Source organism: Hemitrygon akajei, unplaced genomic scaffold, assembly GCF_048418815.1.
Source record: "Hemitrygon akajei unplaced genomic scaffold, sHemAka1.3 Scf000077, whole genome shotgun sequence".
Lineage (NCBI taxonomy): Eukaryota > Metazoa > Chordata > Chondrichthyes > Myliobatiformes > Dasyatidae > Hemitrygon > Hemitrygon akajei.
In genome coordinates, this window is record NW_027331963.1 from 2,109,306 (window position 1) to 2,131,071 (window position 21,766).

General features: G+C 42.9%; 1 long non-coding RNA gene and 1 pseudogene across 1 annotated transcript; both read left to right on the plus strand.

The window, feature by feature from the left end:
• Positions 1-871: 871 nt before the first annotated feature.
• LOC140722449 (uncharacterized) lies at positions 872-20,169 on the plus strand. The gene is made up of 3 exons (XR_012097620.1): positions 872-1,058; positions 8,379-8,466; positions 19,892-20,169. It is a non-coding gene; the product is annotated as an uncharacterized lncRNA (long non-coding RNA).
• Positions 20,170-20,182: 13 nt separating this feature from the next.
• On the plus strand, positions 20,183-21,350 carry LOC140722446 (N-acetyllactosaminide beta-1,3-N-acetylglucosaminyltransferase 3 pseudogene; annotated as a pseudogene).
• The last annotated feature ends 416 nt before the right edge of the window (positions 21,351-21,766 follow it).

A 21,766-nucleotide genomic window follows, 5' to 3' on the forward strand; every position in this document is an offset into this window, starting at 1 on the left:
GCCCCTGCCCCCTCCCTCTCAGTCCTGCCGAAGGGTCTCGGCCCGAAACGTTGACTGCTCGTTTCCACGGCTGCTGCCCGACCTGCTGAGTTCCTTCAGCGTGTTGTGCGTGTTTCTTTGACCCCAGCACCTGCAGAGTATTTGGTGTAAAATCCCGCTCCCCATACTAACACGGATTATATAGACCAAAGAGCAAACTGCCGGAGGAACCCAGTGGGTCGGGCGGCATCTTTGGAGGGAAATGGATCGTCAACATGTCGGGCCGAGACCCTCCCTCTGGACTGAGAGTGGACGGGAAATAGTCAGAGAAAAGAGGCGAGGGGTGGTGATGGGGCAAGAGCTGGGGAGCGAGAGGTGGATCCAGGTGAGGGGGAGGTGGGAAGGTGGAAATAGTGACAGAGGTCAACAGATGCGTGGAGACCGAACGGGATCGAGGATTGGATAGAAATACATGGCTGGGATGGGAGAGTAGCCGCCATCTTGCTGACGGTGTTGGTGCTGCTGTTTCTCACTTGGTGTTTCAGTGTTTCTGTCCAGTGAGGCTCCGGAGGAATGTGAGTAGAAATTAGTGTTTATAAATATAGAGGCGACTTCAATGAAACCTGCACAAATCGACAGGGAATTGTGGATCTGACAGGGATATGAATCGAACTCGTAACTCTGAGAACCGGGAGTTGGAGAGATGGGGATGGGAAGATACAGCAGGAAAAATCAAAAATGTAGCTGGTGTAAAATGTGGCGGATGGGTCGGGCAGCGTGTGAGGGGCGAGGAGCAGAGTCACCGGTTCAGACGGGAGACCCTCAACCCGTCACGTGACCCAGGTTCTCGCTCCCATTTCAAACGCAGATCTGCAGAATCTCAGGTTTTCGCTTCCGAGGCCCCGCCCCCGCTCTCGCAGTCTCCGGATGGGCGGGGTTTTCTTTCCGTTCTCTGTTGAAGCGGATCGTCTGCTGGGAGCGGGTGGACCGATTTTTATCCGGGACAAATTGATCAAGTTCTCATCGGTCAGTATTGAGGCCGGTTACTAGGGTTGAACGCGACCGACAATTTCCCAACGGTGAGTACTGAAGCCGATCCCGGGTGAGGGAAACCTGATGTTGGGCAGAGAGTCCCGTTAACTTCCCTAAACTGGCGGCCTCGTCCGGCTTCCTTGACCACAACCTGTCGTGGTCGGTCCGGGTTATGGGGCCTTCACACCGAACCGCCTGAGATGTGCTGCCGCTCAACCCCTGGTGTTCTGGTCCCAGGAGTGGGATGAGGTGGTGATGCGGAGACTGAACCCATCCATTAAGATGTACCCGGTGAACTTTACCTCCATCACCCGGCTCGGTATCGGATACAAACTTCACCTGGATCGACGCCTGGCGTCGGTAATATTTTAAATATTTCCAGCACATTGGAAGCAGCTGTTCGGCCTGTTGTGTTCTTGCAGACAAAGGGTTAAACAGAGTAATCGCACCCTCGGGAGACTCTTCCACGTGTATGAGAAGTTCCATCTTTCCCAGTTCAGACAGGACAGTGAGATCCAGATCTCTCACGTCCTCTCAGGGGACTGGGAAGCTTATTTCCATCTTCTTTCCATTGCTACGACTTGCCGAAATGCTGACAGGGTTTCCCGATATCTGGCCCTATTAATGCGAGAATTAAGTCTTCTTCATTTATCTGGGTTTCTCGGAAATGTGTACACTCTCTCCGGAATTTCCAAAGGAGCAACCCAGGCTGTCTGATATTCCCACACGATTGGAACGGGGAATCTTTATTTTGTTTTCCATGTACAGAGGTAGAGTGAAAATCGTGTCTCCGGTATTCTCCACACAGATCAATACATTGCAGCAGTGCATTGAGGTGAAACAAATCATTCTGGTTACAGAGAAAGTGCAGTGCAGGTAGATATGTGGTGCAAGGTCACATCGATTTAGACTGTGAGGTCAGGAGTCCACTCATCCCGCTGTTCGCTTCTAACAGCAGAATGGACACCGTCCTTGAGTCCGGTGGCATGTTTCTGTTCTATTTTAACTTCGCCCCTATGGAGCATTAGAAGTGAGAATGTTCAGGGTTGTGGGGATCTTTCATTATGTTGGCTGCTTTACTGAGGCAGTGGGAAGAATAGACAGAGTCCATGGGGGGGGGGGGAGGTTGGTTTCTATTACGTACTCAGCTCTATCTCTGTTCTCCACTATTTCATTCAATTAAAGGAAGAGCAGTAGCTATATGAAGATGTGAAGTTTCGGATGTGATACTTACTGCGGTGAATTGATAAAGTGTATCGAGTAGAAAATGGCATATACCAAAATTCTTATTGTTTGTTCTGGTTTTGTAGAATTGGAATCTGTCATCTACTCGTGCGTACTATTATTTCAGGGTCTGTGTATTGCGGGAGGAACATCAGAGATCGCCCTTCATCCCCTTCCCCCTTCAGGCTCCATCTGCTCATTCCCTGCCGATCTGGTTCAACCTCTGTCCAGCCTCTGTCCCACCAACTCAGTGATATATATCAACCATCTTATCCAATCTTTGTCCAATCTGTATCCCACCAACTCAGTGATATATATCAACCATATTGTTCAAACTCTGTCCAACCTGTATCCCATCAGTATATATCAACCATCTTGTTAATCCTCGGTCCAGTCTGTATCCCACCACCTCAATGATATATATCAACCATCTTGTTCAACCTCTGCCCAGACTGCTCCCATTGCTGCAATGATATATTTCAGCAATCTCTCCTTCAAACTTTCTCTTCATGTGAAGTTTTGCTTTGCATCTTTTCCAGAATTGTTCTTTTGACAGTTAGGACTACCAGAGGTTTAATTGAACACAGCACGTGGCAGGGTAAAAGCAGCCATTTCAATTTTAGTTTCACCGTTACAAAATGGCTACAGTGTTAACCTTTGCCATAATGTAACCCATAGCATCTGAAGTTGAGTTTGTTATTTCATTTTTTGTTTATTTTCGGTGAGACATTTCCTCTGTTTCCAGGGTAACAGTGTTGCAGTTTGTATCGCTCTGTGGTCACCGTCTCTCAGCGTAGAGACAGTGGCCTCGGGAGCAAATGTAACAGAGTGATAGTGGGAGGAAAGGATGCCGTGAGCATTGACTGTGTGGGATGTATTACACCAGGGTCAGAATGAACTCAGATCTAACAGAGTGGTTGGGGTGGGGTGGCATTTACAGTTCAGGGTGGCAATCAGTTTACTATCTGTGCATTAAAATGAAGAGGGAGAAAATACTACAGTTGCAGGAAATTTAAAGTGAAGAGCAGAAAATACTGGAAACGCTCAGCAGATCGGCAGCATCTTGGACAGTCTCAGTTACGGAACTGGGCCTTCCACCATTTGTTCTTTCAGAGATGTAGTCTGATGTACTGAGTTCCCAGCATTTTCTACTTTATAATTTTATATTTTGTTCCTGCTACACTGCAGGAAACATGGCAGCCAGCTGTGCTGGGCAAGATCCCACACAGCAGGAAGATTGTGATCAAATGTGCTCGGTTTAGCTGCTGGGATCAGGCTGAAGTGTATCCGTATCCTCTATACAGACCGTGGAACCACCCTGAGCACCGGCTCCGGCAGGGGGTCATTTGGCTCCAATTCCACCTTAGTCTGTGAATCGGAAATGGCAGGAACACCACGGAAAATCGCCGGCATCAAATCGTCTTTGTATGGGTCATAATATTGGGCTGGTGATTCTGAGGATATGGAACTGGCAGTTTACGGGCTTCAGTCCAGGTTGGTAATTCTGCAGCTGGGATCGGAATTTTCTCAGTCCGCAGTGAAGCTGAAGTCTCGGGATGTTGGACATTGGTTATCGGATAATCACCATCTACACTGCCTAATAGGACATCATATCTGTCAAGTATTTTGGAGATTATTTAAGAGTTAACTGGGGAGTTGGGTTGTTGTTGGTTTGCAGTGATGTTGTTCATCTGAACTTTGGTAAAGTCTGTAACAAGATCCCGCATGGCAGCTGATCGGGAAGGTTCGGTCACGTGGGTTTCACGGGGACCTGGCGAGGTGGAATCACACAGTGCTCGAGAACAAGAAACAGAGGGAGATGATTAAAGATGATTTTAGCGAATTGAGCCCTGTGATGAGTGGGATGTGTGTGTCAGTATCGAGACCTCTGTAATTCACTGTTCATGCCATTGATTTGTATATGAATGTACATGGCACGGTGAGCAAGTTTGAATTGAATTAAATTGAATTGATTTCTTAAATCCTTCACATACATGTGGAATAAATTTTTTTACGTTACGTCTCGGTCAAAATGTGCAATGAAAGTAATGTATAATAACTTATAATATATTGAACAGTCCATATACTATAGTGTACACTCAATTGAGCGTGAGTTAACTAGTCTGATGGCCTGGTGGAAGAAGCTGTTCCGGAGCCTGTTGGTCCTGGCTTTTATGCTGCTGTACCATTTCTCGGATGGCAACAGCTGGAATAGATTGTGGTTGGGATGACTCTAGTCCCCAATGATCCTTCGGGCCCTTTTTACACACCTGTCCTTGTAAATGTCCTGAATAGTGGGAAGTTCACAACTACAGATACGCTGGGCTGTCCGCACCACTCTCTGCAGAGTCCTGCAATTGAAGGAAGTAAAGTTCCCATACCAGATAGAGATGCAGTCAGTCAGGATGCTCTCAGTTGTGTCCCTGTAGAAAGTTCTTAGGATTTGGGGGCCGATACCGAACTTCCTCAACCGTCTGAAGTGAAAGACGTGCTTTTGTGCCTTTGTCACCGCACAGCTGGTGTGAACAGACCACGTGAGATCCTCGGTGATGTGGATGCCGAGGAACTTAAAGCTGTTCACCCCCTCAACCCCAGATCGATTGATGTCAATAGGGGTTAGCCCGTCTCCATTCCTCCTGTCGTCCACAGCCAGCTCCTTTGTTTTTGCGAGATTGAGAGGAAGGTTGTTACATTGCCGCCACTGTGTCAGAGAGATGACCTCTTCCCTGTAGGCCACCTCCTTATTGCTTGAGAGGAGGCCAATCTATGTGGTGTCGTCGACAAACTTAATTAGCAGATTAGAGCTGTGGGTGGCGACACAGTCATGTGCATACAGGGAGACTAAATTCGGGAGACTGGCTTATAAGGCAACAGGTGACACTGAATTTCAAAGACATCTTGGTCAGTTACGGAGATGGGCTGAGTAATGCAAATGGTTTTCAACTTGGACAAGTGAGCGATGGTGCATCTTGGACAGTCAAACTAAGCGGGGCTGGTATAGTGAATGGGAGGGCACCAAGAGTTGTGGAACAGAGCGACCTGGGAGTACAAGAGTACAGTAACTGAAAGTGTACGTGCAAGTATAGAGGGTGGAAAAGAAGGATTTAATCATGCTGGCCTTCATCAGTTAGGGCATTGAGTTCTGGATGATGGGCATTATATTGTTGGTGTGGCTACACAGAGTATTCTGTACAGTTGTGTTGACCCTGCTGTAGGAAATATACTATCAAGTTGGATCGGGAGCAGGCGAGATTGCTGAAGATGTTGCCTGGACTAGAGGGCCGAGTCATTGGAAGAGGTTGGCCGAGTTGGATCTTTATTCGAGAGGAGAATGAGGGTGACATTGTAGCAGTTTATGAAATCAAGTGGCATAGATAATGTGATGGACCGTGGTATTATCCCCAGGGTTCAAGATTCAAGATTGTTTACAAGTGTAAAGGAGAACAAAATAATTGTTATTCTGAATCCAAAGCAAGTCCTTGTAAATCTCCTCTGTGCTCCCTCTATAGCAGCCATATCGTTTCCTGTAGTGAGGTGACCAGAACTGAAAACTGTACTCCCAAACGGGGTCTAATCAAGGTCTTATATAGCTGTAACATTACCTCACGCACTTGAACTCAGTTCCATGGTTGATAAATGTCAACACACCATATGCTTTCTTATCAACACTGTCAACGTGTGCAGCAGCTTTGAGTGTTCTATCGACACGGACCTCAAGATCTCACTGATCCTCCAGATTGACAAGAGTATTACCATTAATATTATATTATCTTGAAATTTGACCGAAATGAACCACTTCACGCTTATCAGTATTGAACTCCATCTGCCACTTCTCTACCCAGTTCTGCATCCTATCGATGTTGCACTGTAACATGTGCCAACCCTGCTGACGATCCACAACACTCCCAACTTTTGTGTCTTCAGCAAACCTACTAACCCATCCTTCAACTTCCTCATCCGGGTCAGTTGTAATAATCACAAAGAGAAGGGGTCCCAGAACAGACCCAATGGAACACTATCGGTCATCATCATCCATGCAGAATACAAAATATCGACAACCGCCCTTTGCCTTCTGTCGGCTTGCCAATTCTGGATCCACAAAGCAAGGTCTCCTTGTATCCCATCCCTCATTATTTTCTGAATGAACTTTCCATGGGGAACCGTAGCTAACCTCTTACTGAAATCCATATACAGTACTTCCACTGCTCTACCTTCATCAATGTGTTTTGTTACATCCTCAAAGAATCAATTCAATCAGGTTCATGCTAACTATCCCTAATCAGATTATGTCTCTCCAAATGCTTACTGGTCTATAATTTCCTCAGTTATCTACTCTCTTTCTTAAACAAGGGAACAACATTTGCAAACTTCCAATTCTCTGGTACATCTCCCCACCTCATTGATGATGTGAAGATCATCGTCAGGGGATTAGCAATCTCCTCCCTCGATTCATATAGTAGCATGGGGTATATCTCGTTCAGTCCCGGCGACTTATCTAACTTAAAAGCACTCAAAAGATCCAGCGCATGCTCTTTCTTAAAGTCCATACACTCATGTGTTTCAGTCTGCGGTAAGTCATCCCCACAATTGCCAAGGTCCTTTTCACTGGTGAAAACGGAAGCAAAATACTCAGTATCTCAGAATATTCAAATGATCGGCAGGTTGAGAAATATCTGTTGAGAATGTAGCGGTGAAATGTAACCAAGCTAATTGCCATTGCTGGCGACCCCCCCACAGGTTTGTTCTACTTACATGATGTGCCCTCAAATCCAATAATGATTGTTACAAATGTCAGTGATAAGTATTCGATCCTTTATTAGCAATCAGTAAACATACAATCTTGAAGCGATGAAACTGATCTGTACCCAAGTTTAAGTTCAGCGTATCTGAGTGGATAATAACAAAATATATGACATCCGTCAGTCCCCAGCTGGGTAATGTAGTAGGCCTCCGTTAGTCTCGATAGACATGGATTTGCACCTTGGAAATTTTCCAGGGCGCAAGCCTGGGCAAGGTTTTTTTTCTTATGGAAGATCGGCAGTAGCCCGAGCTGCAAGTCTCCCCTCTCCACGCCACCAATGTTGTCTGAAGGAAGGGCATTAGGACTGTGTACTGCATGGAACAAAGCACAAATATATAACTGACTCCCTTTGCGTGTACCACACCCCCACTGATGCAACTAGTTACCATAAAAAAACATCATAAATACACAACGCAGGATGCAATGCTGATAGAGAACCGATACATGGCTCCTACACACAGACTCAGCTCTGATACAGGGTCTGCCACCTGAAATATTAACATTTTCTCTGTCTTGTTGAATAATTCCAGCATCTTATTTATGTTAATGATTTTTCCCAACTTGTTGTTTTGGATGTATGGCATGTTGACATTGTGTTTAACAAGGTGTCATATAACTAACTATCTGATAATAGCCAGGTGATAGGCTCAAAGAAATCTTAACCAAATTTTGGTGCTGATAATGGTCTTAAAGTCCTGCTGGAAAAAAAAACTATAGTGGTTCAGGACAAGATGTCAGGATGTTATAGGTGATATTGCATTGTTCAGGATGTCAGAGTGTCTCTCTATAGACTCAAATCCTATATTGCCGTAGGTGTCAATGCCAGGCGATGTTAAACTGAAAGGAGACGGTGAGAATCAGGTGTGGCTGAGAAATCTGTATAATGCAGTGACGAGAGGAATCGTCAGCATCGTCTCATCGTCAGCAGAAATGTTTCAGCCCACACTGCTGAAACACTTGTCCATTACTCACCACAGCGCCACCAGTGGTAGGAGGACCAAAGCAGTGGGCGCTGTCTGCTCAACTGCCTTGCCATTCCGTAGACGCAACACTCCTGGTCCAGGACAAAAGATTGGTTCCAAAAAGGGAATTGCCTGCAATACAGAGAGTAGATACCCTGGAGAATCCTGGTCGAGTGTACAATCCATGGAGAGATCGAAAATGGACATTGTGTGACTGTGGGTGGATGGGCGCAGGTGGATCAGGTGGACCCTACCCTCAAGTGTTCAGTGGATCGGCCCAAGATTTTTGGAAGAGTTTGCCTCCGTTTAAAAACAAAACAGTATTCTCCTTTAATTAATGGCTGACCCTCCTGTTATTGTTTTGTTTTGTTACAGAACAGTAAAAACTGATCACGCCTGTCCCCAAAATGCGTCAAGGTTCGAGCAGTGGAGGAGTTCCAGTGACGTCAACATCAGGAAAGGACACGGGTATGTTGGCGAATTATTTAAATTTATAAATACTCTGCGGATTCTGCGTCTGGATTGAATGCAATATAGGCAATTCACAAAATATTTGTGAAAACTGAGCAGGGAGATGAGAGAGAGAGAGAGAGTTGACATCTCTGGGGAAATACAGTCACACGTGGAAGGAGTACATTTATCATCTGCTCCTGCTCCTCTAACAGATTGCGATGCACATTAAAATAGCGAGTTACTCCAGAAGACAAGACATTCTGCAGATGCTGAAAGTTTCTGGCAACAAAAAGACACACAAAATATTCGCAGAATTCAGCAGGTCAGGCAGCATCCATGGACAGGAATAAACAGTCAACATTTCAGATCAGGACCACAAGGAATAGAAAGTAATGTGACAATATCTAGAATTTCTGTCCCCTCATTTCCAGTCTGATGAAGGGCCTTGGCCTGAAACGTTGATTGTTTATTCTCCTCCATAGATGTTGCCTGACCTGCTGAGTACCTGCAGCATTTTGTGAGATGTGCCAGAGATTTGCTGAGGAAGGGGTTGACCAGGTAGGCAGACAGTAACCCAGAGCAAAGCGGTGTTGATGGGCAGTACCAGGAGAGTGATAGTGATGGTTTACTATATTCTCAGCAACAAGCAGAGTCCTTTCAAAACAGGGAGGTATTTTCCTGGGGACACGAAAGAGCAGACTTCAACAGATGGAACTATGCCACCTCCTACACCCCCGGCGACCCCTACCCTCCGGCTCAAACCCGTTCTCCCACATATATATTTCGGACTGTATTTTGTTTTTAATTTTTTTTATTGAGTTTTCAAATGATTACAGAAAGAAAATAAATCTACCCTTCCCCCTCCCCCTAACATCCCTATAGAAGAAAAGAAAAAGAAAAAGAAGAAAAAAGAAAGAAAGAAAGAATGCCTGGATATTGGAAGATCCCCACATGCTCCACGGAGTTCATAATAACTTTAGTATATATATATATATTTATTTATTTCCCCAAATAACCAATTATTTTATCTTCCGAGCACCTATATATTTAATCCTGTCTTTTGTAAATAAGGGCGCCAAATTTTCAAAAATGTTTCATATTTATCTCTTAAATTATAAGTAATTTTTTCAGGTGGAACACAGTTGGAAATTTCATTCTTCCAACGATCTATACTTAAGTATGAATCCGATTTCCAAGTAACTGCAATAGCCTTTTTGGCTACTGCCAGTGCAATTTTTATGAATTCTTTCTGATATTTATCAATTAGGGTTTCAGTTTTATCCCTTCAATATCGCCGAATAAAAATAATATTGGGTTATGTGGAAGTTGTGTTCCAATAATTTGTTCCAGTAAAACTCTTAAATTTGTTCAGAAAGGTTGAATTTTAGAACAAGACCAAGTAGAATGTAAAAAAGTACCAATTTCTTGGTTACATCGGAAACCAAAATATTGAAATAATGGAATCAACTTGATCGTAAAATTCTGAGTTAAAAAAGGGATATTTTGAAATACATATAAAAATTTTGGTAAAATTATCATTTTAACTGCATAAGTTCGACCGACTAACGAAAGTGTAAGTGGATTCCATCTACAAAATAATTGCTTCTTAAAAACCACTAAAGGAACCAAATTAGCTTTATAAAGATAATTATAATTTTAGTGATAATAATACCTAAATATTGAAATGAGTCCGTAAGTCTAAAAGGAATGTCATCATATATAGAAGCAGAATCATTCAGAGGAAATAATTCACTTTTATGAAGGTTTAGTTTAAATCCTGAAAACTTTCCAGAATCATTTAATAGTTTCAATAAGCCAGGAATAGATTCTTCAGGATTCGAAATAAAACTAAAAGATCGTCAGCATAAAGAGAGATCTTATGAACAATCCCATTTATAAAAATTCAATGAATATCTTTAGCTTTACAAAGTGCAATAGCCAAGGGTTCCAGCACCAAATTAGATAACAAAGGATTTAACAGACATCCTTGTCTCATACCCAATGAAAGCCGAAAAAAGGAGATCTGCAAATGTTAGTAATAACAGTAGCAATAGGGCTTTTATATATCATTCTAATCCACATTAAAATTAATACCAAAGCCGAATTTCTCTAAAACATTAAATAAGTATCTCCATTCAACTCTATAAAATGCCTTTCAGCATCAAGAGACACGACACATTGGGAAACCTTAAAGAAGGATGAATCTATAACATTTAACAATCTTCGGACATTAGAAAAGGAATAACGGCCCTTTATTAAACCTAAACACGAGGAAATCTGCGGATGCTGGAAATTTAAGCCTGTTTGATCTTGAGAAATAATTTTAGCTAAAATATGTTCCAACCGATTAGCCATTATTTTTGAGAGAATTTTAGCATCCATATTTAATAATAAACTTGGTCTAGATAGATAGATAGATAGATAGATAGATACTTTATTCATCCCCATGGGGAAATTCAACATTTTTTCCAATGTCCCATACACTTGTTGTAGCAAAAACTCATTACATACAATACTTAACTCAGTAATAATATGATATGCATCTAAATCACTAACTCAAAAAGCATTAATAATAGCTTTAAAAAAAAGTTCTTAAGTCCTGGCAGTTGAATTGTAAAGCCTAATGGCATTGGGGAGTATTGACCTCTTCATCCTGTCTGAGGAGCATTGCATCGACAGTAACCTGTCGCTGAAACTGCTTCTCTGTCTCTGGATGGTGCTATGTAGAGGATGTTCAGGGTTTTCCATAATTGACCGTAGCCTACTCAGCGCCCTTCGCTCAGCTACCGATGTTAAACTCTCCAGTACTTTGCCCACGACAGAGCCCGCCTTCCTTACCAGCTTATTAAGACGTGAGGTGTCCTTCTTCTTAATGCTTCCTCCCCAACACGCCACCACAAAGAAGAGGGCGCTCTCAACAACTGACCTATAGAACATCTTCAGCATCTCACTGCAGACATTGAATGACGCCAACCTTCTAAGGAAGTACAGTCGACTCTGTGCCTTCCTGCACAAGGCATCTGTGTTGGCAGTCCAGTCTAGCTTCTCGTCCAACTGTACTCCCAGATACTTGTAGGTCTTAACCTGCTCCACACATTCTCCATTAATGATCACTGGCTCCATATGAGGCCTAGATCTCCTAAAGTCCACCACCATCTCCTTGGTCTTGGTGACATTGAGACGCAGGTAGTTTGAGTTGCACCATATCACAAAGTCCTGTATCAGTTTCCTATACTCCTCCTCCTGTCCATTCCTGACACACCCCACTATGGCCGTGTCATCAGCGAACTTCTGCACATGGCAGGACTCCGAGTTATATTGGAAGTCAGATGTGTACAGGGTGAACAGGACCGGAGAGAGTACGGTTCCCTCTGGCGCTCCTGTGCTGCTGACCACTGTGTCAGACCTACAGTCTCCCAACCGCACATACTGAAGTCTATCTGTCAAGTAGTCCACTATCCAATCCACCATGTGAGAGTCTACTCCCATCTCCGTTAGTTTGTGCTTTAAGATCTTGGGCTGGATGGTGTTAAAGGCACTAGAGAAGTCAAGGAATGTAATCCTCACAGCACAACTGACCCCATCTAGGTGAGAGAGTGATTTGTGCAGCAAATACGTGATAGCATCCTCCACTCCCACCTTCTCCTTATACGCAAACTGAAGCGGATCCCGGGCGTGCCTGGTTTGTGGCCTCAGATTCTGTATTATCAGCCGCTCCATGGTCTTCATCACGTGCGACGTCAAGGCAACAGGTCTGAAGTCATTCAACTCCTTTGGTTGTGGTTTCTTCGGTACCGGGACAATACAAGATGTTTTCCACTGTCTGGGTACTCTTCTCTGATCTAGACTCATGTTGAAGATGCGCTGTAGTGGTTCTCCCAGTTCAGTCGCACAGGCCCTCAGTAATCGTGGGGAAACTCCATCCGGTCCAGCCGCCTTGCTGGTACAGATCTTCCTCAGTTGACCTTCCACCTGTGCAGCCGTAAACCTGGGCGTGGGCCAGGTCTCCTGTGAGTGGATATTTTCCTGTGAGGGAAGTAAGCCTGGTGTGGAGTTCTGCAGTGAGGGTGAGATTGTGCTGTCGAACCTATTGAAGAAGTTGTTCAGCTGGTTCGCTTTCTCCACATCTCCACTTATGTTTGCCCCCCGCTTTGCACCACATCCGGTGATGATCTTCATCCCATCCCACACCTCCTTCATGCTTTTTTCCTGCAGCTTTTGTTCTAACTTTCTCCTATACTGCTCCTTTGCCCCCCTTATCTGTACTCTGAGTTCCTTCTGAACTCTTTTAAGCTCCAACCGATCACCATCTTTAAAGGCCCTCTTCTTCTGGTTTAGGAGGCCTTTGATGTGACTAGTGATCCAGGGCTTATTATTGGGATAGCAATATATGAAGCACAGTCAGTATAATCTTTATCTTTCTTAAGAATTAAAGAAATAGAAGCTTCATCAAATGTGGGAGTTAACTCTCCTGTCAAAAAAGAATTTTTAAATGTTTCCAACATATATGAAGAGAGCAATTTTTCAAATTTTTATAAAATCCTACAGAATACCCATCCAGTCCAGGAGCTTAACGAGATTGCAATGAAAAATTAGCTTTCTAAATTTCCCTTTCAGTAATAGGAGCATCAAGAGTTTGTTGATCCGCAGCAGAAATTTGAGGAAAATCAGTCTTTTGTAAAACGGCATTCATTTTAGAAGAATCAACTGGAAACTGAGATTTCTGAAGTTCAATATAAAGGTCTTGAAAATTTTTATTAATATTTTCATAATTGCATACTAAAATAACATCTCCCATACGAATTTTAAAAATTTCTCTTTTAGCTCCAGCTGCTTTTAATTGAGATGCTAATAGATTGTTACTTTTATCTCAAAACACATAAAATTGACATTTCAATTTTAGTAAATTTCTTTTAATAGGATAAGTTAATAATAAATTATATTGCAATTGGAGTTCAACTCTTTGTTTAAATAAATCAATGTTAGGAGAGACTGCATAAATATTATCCAAGTCTTTTATTTGTTTGGAAATCTTCTCTAACTATGTTTTTGTCTGTTTCGTAAGCTTAGCTGAATAGGAAATTATCTGACAGCGCAGATATGCTTTAAATGTATCCCATATAAGCAATTTTGAAACATCTCACGTATTGCTAATGTTATGATCCCAGCCCCCTCCTTTGTGAGAATCGCAAGAGCCCTAGTGAAGGGGGTTCAATGACCTAAGAGAAGAGAAAGATACGTGCGGTGTCCCTCGTTTCACGGCGAGGCAAAAGCTGGCGACTGTGGTCATTGTCTCGTGGAGACACCTTTGTGAACTGGGAACTGTACTACGTGTATACCCTCAGGGCAACATGGGTGGAGAGACGGAGAGAGATTGCATCATCCAAACCTGATTGACATCTGAGACCCCGTGAGTTCAGATAAAAGAGGGGTTGTAAAGACGCCCCCCCCCCCCCCCAGAGACGCACCAGAAAACACGCTAGAAATCCTGTGACAGCGTTTAATAGCGACAGCCGGTGGGGGGCTCGTGTGCGTCCTTTCCTTGCCTGGGATTGGCGACCTCACATCGGAAGAATGGCTTTAGCTACGGGAGAGGCCATAATTGAACGGCCACCCCCCAACGAGACTCCGACGGATCGAACTCATAAAGGTTGGAAAAACCCGCCGGGTAACTGTTCCATTCTATACCTATCTCTCTCTCTCTCCAACAATGTGCACCACCGCGACACCCAAAAGACTGCAGCTGGTGGAACTGCAGTGACCTCGAGAGACTTTTTATATTTTCATTGGACAAAATATTACCCCTAGACAACGATCGAGCTTATTTCTTATTGATTATTACTATTCCTGCGCTTTAGATTGAGTATTGACGACGTATGTTATCTGAATATTTGTATTAACCTTACTTTTGTGCCCCTTTATAAATAAAAACTTCTAAAAGATAGTGCAATCAGACTTCAACGGATCTCTCTATCTTTGCTGGTAAGTGATCCAGTTATGGGATACGTAACACTAAAAAGAAAAAAAAATCTTTTATCTGAGTCTCAACAAATTTGACAAAATCCAGACTTCGTAATAAATTTTCAGGAAAACACCAAGGCAAATTTGCAATAATGGCATCATTCAATTCAAAAGCTAAATTAAAGGCGCATGATCCGAAAGAACTATAGCATCATATTCACATTTCTGGACTTTGGACTAAAATCGGGGATCAACTATGAAGTAATCGATTTCCGAATATTTTTTGTGAACGTGAGAAAAAAAAAGAATAATAACTCCTGGGTTTGCCAAGTTCAACAGTCTCAGTTTGCGGAGAATGGTGCTGGGAAAAAGAAATCAAGTAACGGTAATTCTGAGAGCAAAAACGTTTTGTTAATGAGAGATTAGTGGAGAAAGGCGGGTCTGATTTAATCTGCCAGGATGACGACAGTAACTCAAATAATCACGAACTGCTGCACTGTGCAGAGAGGCATCACTGGACGCGTAACGTGTCGAACATTGAACTGGACGGGCTACGGCAGTAGAAAACAACGGACATACAATCAGTGGCCGTATTATTAGGTACCGGAGGAGCACAATACAGTGCACATAGCCATTTGTTATCAACAGCCAATGAGATTTAACTCATAAAGTTTTATTTTAAATATCACTGACAGATACTTGTTGTCTTTACTGGAATAGCACACTCACTCCTGCAGAAAAATCAGGCGGATCCGCAAAGCCACACAATTTTAAAGACAGTGATTAAATGGTAGAAAAACTAGAATTCCTGCCGTCACAAGGGGGCGTATTAACACATCGTAACGTTGCCCACCCAGTACAGTCTCTGTGTTTACTCTATGCTGAGCTCCTGATTCTGGTTCCAGCGCATCCGAGCACCGGAATTCTGTGGGACCAAACAGTAAGTGAACACACTCTGGACAATATTTAGTTGACAACACACACATAAACCTGGACGTCACACTCACCAGCACGTACTCCAGACCCTGCTCCACAGCGCCAGAACTAAACGACACAAAAACTCATTCGAGCCAATTGTTCCGATATGCTGTTCGATCCAGGCTTAATTTCGAACCTCTGTACACGGCGACAAAGATTACATACAGTATCTTACGACAAATCGATCAGCTCCAGGGAGAAACCGCGACCCGCATCCTGGTTCAGATCGGGTGGTGTCATCGCATTAATGTATTGTTTACTTTGGGACCAATTGACTGTCAGACTGTAAACTTCAGTGACAGCTGAGGGCAGAAATCGCTGTGGGCTTATAGGAAAGACACAGCAGCAGGATGGGCCATGTGAACTCTGGTAAAAAGTTACAATTTTCGAATAATCTTTTGAACACTGGACATTCCTTTTCGCCATATCTAACTGTGCCTCGGCAACCTGGAGCAGCACCGATCTCAGAGTCAACAACTTTATAAAGCAATCTTAAATATTTGTCCACAATGGGACCATTACAAATGATGAGCAAGGCAGCAGCTATGTGGTGATTGCAAACTATAGATAACCACGTCCAAACGAATGCAACCTATTTCACAAACAGATTAGTGTTCACTTACTGGGAAAAAAATAACCTTATCAATCAGATGACTTTCATGACTACCGGGTCTATTTACATTACTCCCGTCGGTGTGTTACCCCGCTATCACCGTTACTTTACAAATACCTGAGCTGTTTAAAGAAGAGGAAGTGCTGGCGCTATTAAGGAATATAAACGTGGATAACTCTCCGGACCTGACAGGATATTCGTTAGGATCTTAAGGGAAGTTTGTGTAGAAATAGCTGGGGCTCTGAAAGAAATATTTCAAATTTCACTGGAATAGGTGGTGGTGCCGGAGGATTGGCGTATTTCTTATGTGGTTCTATTGTTTAAAAAGGGTTCTATGAGTAAACCTAGCAATTACAGGCCTGTAATTTTGAAGTCAGTGGTGGGCAAATTAATGGAAAGTATTCTTAGAGATGGTATATGTAATTATCTGGATAGACAGGGTCTGATTAGGAGCAGTCAACATGGATTTGTGCAAAGAAGATCATGTTTGACAGATCTTATTGAATTTTTGAAGAGGTTACCAGGAAAATTGACGAGGGTAAAGCAGTGGATGTTGTCTATATGGAGTTCAGTAAGGCCTTTGACAAGGATCCACACGGATGGTTAGTTTGGAAGTTTCAATCGTTAGGTATTAATATTGAAGTAGTAAAATGGATTCAACAGTGCCTGGATGGGAGATGCCAAAGAGTAGTGGTGGATAACTGTATGTCAGGTTGAAGACCGGTGACTAGTGGTCGGCCTCAAGGATCAGTACTGGGTCCAATGTTGTTTGTTATATAAATTAATGATCTGGATGATGGGGTGGTAAATTGGATCGATAAGTATGAAGATGATACTAAGATAGGTGACATTGTGGATAATGAAGTAGGTTTTCAAAGCTTACAGAGAGATTTAGGCCAGTTAGAAGAGTGGGTTGAAAGATGGCAGATGGAGTTTAATGCTGATAAATGTGAGGTGCTACATTTTTGTAGGACTATTCAAAATAGGGCATACATGTTAAATGGTAGGGTATTGAGGAATGCAGTAGAACAGGGTGATCTAGGAATAATCGTGCATAGTTCCCTGAAGGTGGAATCTCGTGGATAGGGTGGTGAAGAAAGCTTTTGGTATGGTGCCCTTTATAAATAAAAGCATTGAGTATAGGAGTTGGGATGTAATGTTAAAATTGCACAAGGGATTGGTGAGACCAAATTTGGAGTATTGTGTACAGTTCTGGTCAGCGAATTATAGGAAGGATGTCAACAAAATAGAGTACAGAGAAGATTTACTAGAATGTTACCTGGGTTTCAGCACCTAAGTTACAGAGAAAGGTTAAATAAGTTAGATCTTTATTCTTTGGAGCGTAGAAGTTTGAGGGGGGACTTGATAGAGGTTTTTAAAACTATGAGTGGGTATAGATAGAGTTGACTTGGATAAGCTTTTTCCATTGAGAGTAGTGGAAATTTAAACAAGAGGACATGAGTTGAGAGTCAGGAGGTAAAAGTTTAGGGGTAACACAAAGGGGAACTTCTTTACTCAGAGAGTGGTAGCTGTGTGGAATAAGGCTCCACTAGAAGTGGTAGAGGCAGTTTCGATATTGTCATTTTTTTAAAAATGGATAGGTATATGGGCAGTAAAGGAATGGAGGGTTATGTGCTGAGTGCAGGTCGGTGGGATTAGCTGAGAGTAAGCATTCGACACGGACTAGAAGGGCTGAGATGGCCTGTTTCTGTGCTATAATTGTTATCTGGTTATATGGTTATATGTGAGGTGATGGACATTCAAATGATGTAGAACTTGTGCAATGAAAGGCAAGGCGCTGACAAGTCAGTTCACTGAAAAGCAAGATGGTGAAAAAAGCGTTTAGCATGCTAGCCTTCATCAGTTATTGTGTAGAATTTAAGGGCGGGGCTTTAATTGCAGTTACATAAGTTGTTGTTGAGACCACTTTTGGAATATTATGTACAGTTTTGGTTACCCTGTTATAGGAAAGACGCTGCAAAGTTGTAGAGGGTGCAGAAGAGATTTACGAGGATGCTTTTTGGGCTCGAGAGCCTGGGTTACACAGAGTTTAGCCATGCTGGACCTTTATTCCTTGGAGAATGAGAGGCGACCTCAGAAGTTTAAAATCATAAGGGGTATTGGTAAGGTGGATTGTCATTATTGGAGAGTTGGAGAGTACAACATGAGAGCCCACAGATAGAAGAGAAGAGGGGAAAAATTGAAAAGAGACCTTGGGATAACTTCTGTACACGGAGGACCGTGAGTACTCGGAAGAAGCTACTAAAGGAAGTGGTTGAAGTGGGATCAACTGCAACATTTAACAGGCATTTGGACAGGTACATGGAAGGGAGAGGCTTGGAGAGTTATGGGCCAAACTAGACAACTGGGACTAGCAGGGAGGATGCTGTGGTTGGTATGGACCAGTTGAGCCGAAGGGCTTGTTTAGATCGCATTACTCTAGGATTCCATAATTCTAAAGTGACACAAGTTGCATCCCTGTGCAAATAGTTTTACTTGTACACATCGTTCTGCTATCAGTCACTGGCGTCTTTTCAGGGCTCATGGCATCCAAGGTTTTACTCATACACATTGTGGATCATTCTAACTATCTGCCCTGTTCTGCTGTCAGTTAATTGTGCTTTCTCTTGGCTCCTGGAGTCCAAGGTTCACTGCTCTTCATGAAGCGTAAATTCCTGCCATTGGTGATGCTGGTGCCGTTTTCCTTCAATAGATATGGGTTTGCGATGGCTTCGCTGTCTTGTCACAATTGCTAACGACTGAATGTCTGGGTGGAAGTAGCCTTGCCTTTGGGACTAGTTATGCCTTAGTTATAGCCTTCCATAAAGTGGCTTGACCAATGGATGGCAGCGTGGGTGGGCCACTGCTAATTTAACTTTGTATACAATTCTCTGGTTAAAATAGAAGCGGGAAGCCAAGGTCCTTGAGTATACTTCTCTTTGTTTCTCCTATTGTAGGCATACATAGACCAGGTTGAAGTGCCCTGGAAATCAGATGCTTTCAGTAGCTGTACTAACACGTTACCTTCCCTGCACTGCCATATATTCGGTTACTAATATAACAGATCAATAACAGATCATCTTCCATAGTATCAATAACCTGTGAACTCAAACTGAATGTTGAGCGAGCTGGGGCCTTCCTCTTTAGAGCAAAGGGGGAGGATAAGTGAATTGATAGAGGCGTATAAGCTGATAAGATGCACAGATAGAATGGAGAGCCAACAACATTTTCCCAGGGCAGAAAGGGCTAATATGATAGGGCATAATGTTAAGGTGATTAGAGAAATGTTTAGGGGATTGTCAGAAGTAGTATTTTTTTAAAAACAAAATGGTGGGTGTATGGAATGCACAGCCTGGGTAGTGATAAGGATAGATGCATCAGTGAGATTTAAAAGGCTTTTAGATAGACACATGGATGAAGGAAAAATGGAGAGCTATTTGAGAGAGTAGGGATAAATTGATCTTGGAGCAGATTAAATGGTCGGTGCAACATCATGGGCCAAAATGCCTGCATTGTGCTCTATTGCTCTATGTCTCAGTTCAGTTTAAGCCCCAAGAGGAGTGATGAGAGCTGTGAAGAGAGGTGGAATACAGCCGTTGGAATCATATATCTTTAATGCCCAGAAAGAAACTATGCGATTTTCAGTTTAATGACAGAGATGGTATCCCATAGGTAGATTTGTTTTTCTGCTGGAATGGAATGCTTCAGGTCAATTAAACTTTCAACAGTGTGTAGTGCCCTGCCTATTCCTTACCTCACCATCAGTTTGAGGTCAATATTACAAAGCATTAGTGAACCTCATTACAGTTGAAACTTCCCATTCTTCTCAAGTATCATGTAAATGTAAAGTTTTCTTTGAATTAATCCATATCTTTTTCTCTACTTCAGGTGAAAGATGAGAAGATATCGGCGATTCTATGAGAACGTAGTGTTGACTGTTTTGATTACACTGGGATTGTTCTTCATGTTCCGGGATAATGACAAATGTCGAGAGACTGATAATGTTGCAGAAACTGTTCATCGCAAAGATCTGCCCAAGGTTGTTACTGCTGATGCAACTGAATCAGTGCTCAAGCCAAAGTGCCACGCGAACAGGACATTGTTGCACCTGTCCTCATTTCATCAAGAGAAAGAGCACATAAAAAACTTCTTGATGTATAAACACTGTCGAGAATTTAACATGATTCAAACCGTCCCAAACAAATGTGGTGGTCGAGAAGGATCTCAGAATGTCTTCCTGCTCCTGGTGATCAAATCTGACCCTTTCAACCAGGATCGGCGGGAAATGGTAAGGAAGACCTGGGGCAAAGAACGCGAATTCAATGGGGTCCTAATTAAGAGAGTCTTTATCTCTGGTGTCTCTCCTGACCAAAAAGAAAGGAGGAAATTGAATCAGCTGTTAGCAATGGAAAACCGAGAACACAGAGATGTCCTACAATGGGATTTCTTGGATACCTTTTTCAACCTCACCCTCAAACAATACAAGTTGCTGCAGTGGGTCAGTGAATTTTGCCCCAGTGCCAAATTCATCTTCAATGGAGATGATGATGTTTTTGCTAACACAGATAACATGGTTGATTACTTGCTAGGCATGAAGGTTCACCAACACCTGTTTGTGGGCCATCTCATTTATGGGGTTGGGCCCATTCGCCAGAAGTCGAGCAAGTATTATGTGCCAGAAATAGTCACCACCATCAACTCGTACCCACCATACGCTGGTGGAGGGGGGATACTTATGTCTGTGTATACAGCTCATATCATTTACCACATAGCCCAAGACCTTGAACTATACCCCATTGATGATGTATTTTTGGGGATGTGTCTGGCCAAGGCTGGACTAGCCCCAGACTCCCATAGCGGATTCAGGACAGCTGGAATCAGTGTTCCTTCAACCCAAGATGACTCTTTCAATCCTTGCTATTACCGTGAGTTACTGCTCGTGCACCGTTTTCGGCCTTTCGAACTTCTATTGATGTGGGATGCGGTGCATGATGCCAATCTGAAGTGTGCTCGTGCTCCCCAGAAGTCTGCACTCACGAAAAGGACCACATGAGTCATGAGAGAATGTAGCAACTGTTGGAATGCAATGCAGTTTGTAAACATGTGTTAATCAGTTGTTTATGCAATGTAAGAAGCTCAATTCCTAAATTACATTGGAGGATACATTAATTCATAGGGTTGGTGCCTTTCTACATTCCACAAATGTTTGAAAAGCTGTCAGGTGTCATCACTCAGCCTAATTCTTACTGCACCCATAATGACATTACAATATTGTCAGGAGCATCACAATTTAAGTCAATTGTAAAGTTATTCCAAGTGAGCAGTCCGTGTTGCATTGCGTGTAGATAGGTTCAGCATCTTCACTTGGGGCATTTGTATAATAAGCCACCAATAAAATCTTTAGTAACAGTTATATCTGTGTATTTTCTTCTTGCCGTTGCTTACATGTCCCTTGCAAAATGTGAAAGAGACAAATGCATTTATGCGACTGGAACTGTGAGAACAACAAAGAATCTAGATCTAGAATTGTCTCAGGTTGGAGAAATAGAGAAACTTATGGTCATCACTTCTGTACTCAAATGTCAGCCTGCGTTGTGTCTGTGCAACTACATATCAAATAGAAGCACACACGCAGGAGATGGCTTTAACTGGAGTATTCACATTGCAGAGAGGGAAAGAGATGAATGAACATGTGGGGACAACAGATCAATATGCATACATAGACGGCAGTCGATATGTAGTGGGAAGGGGAGTGGCATTAGA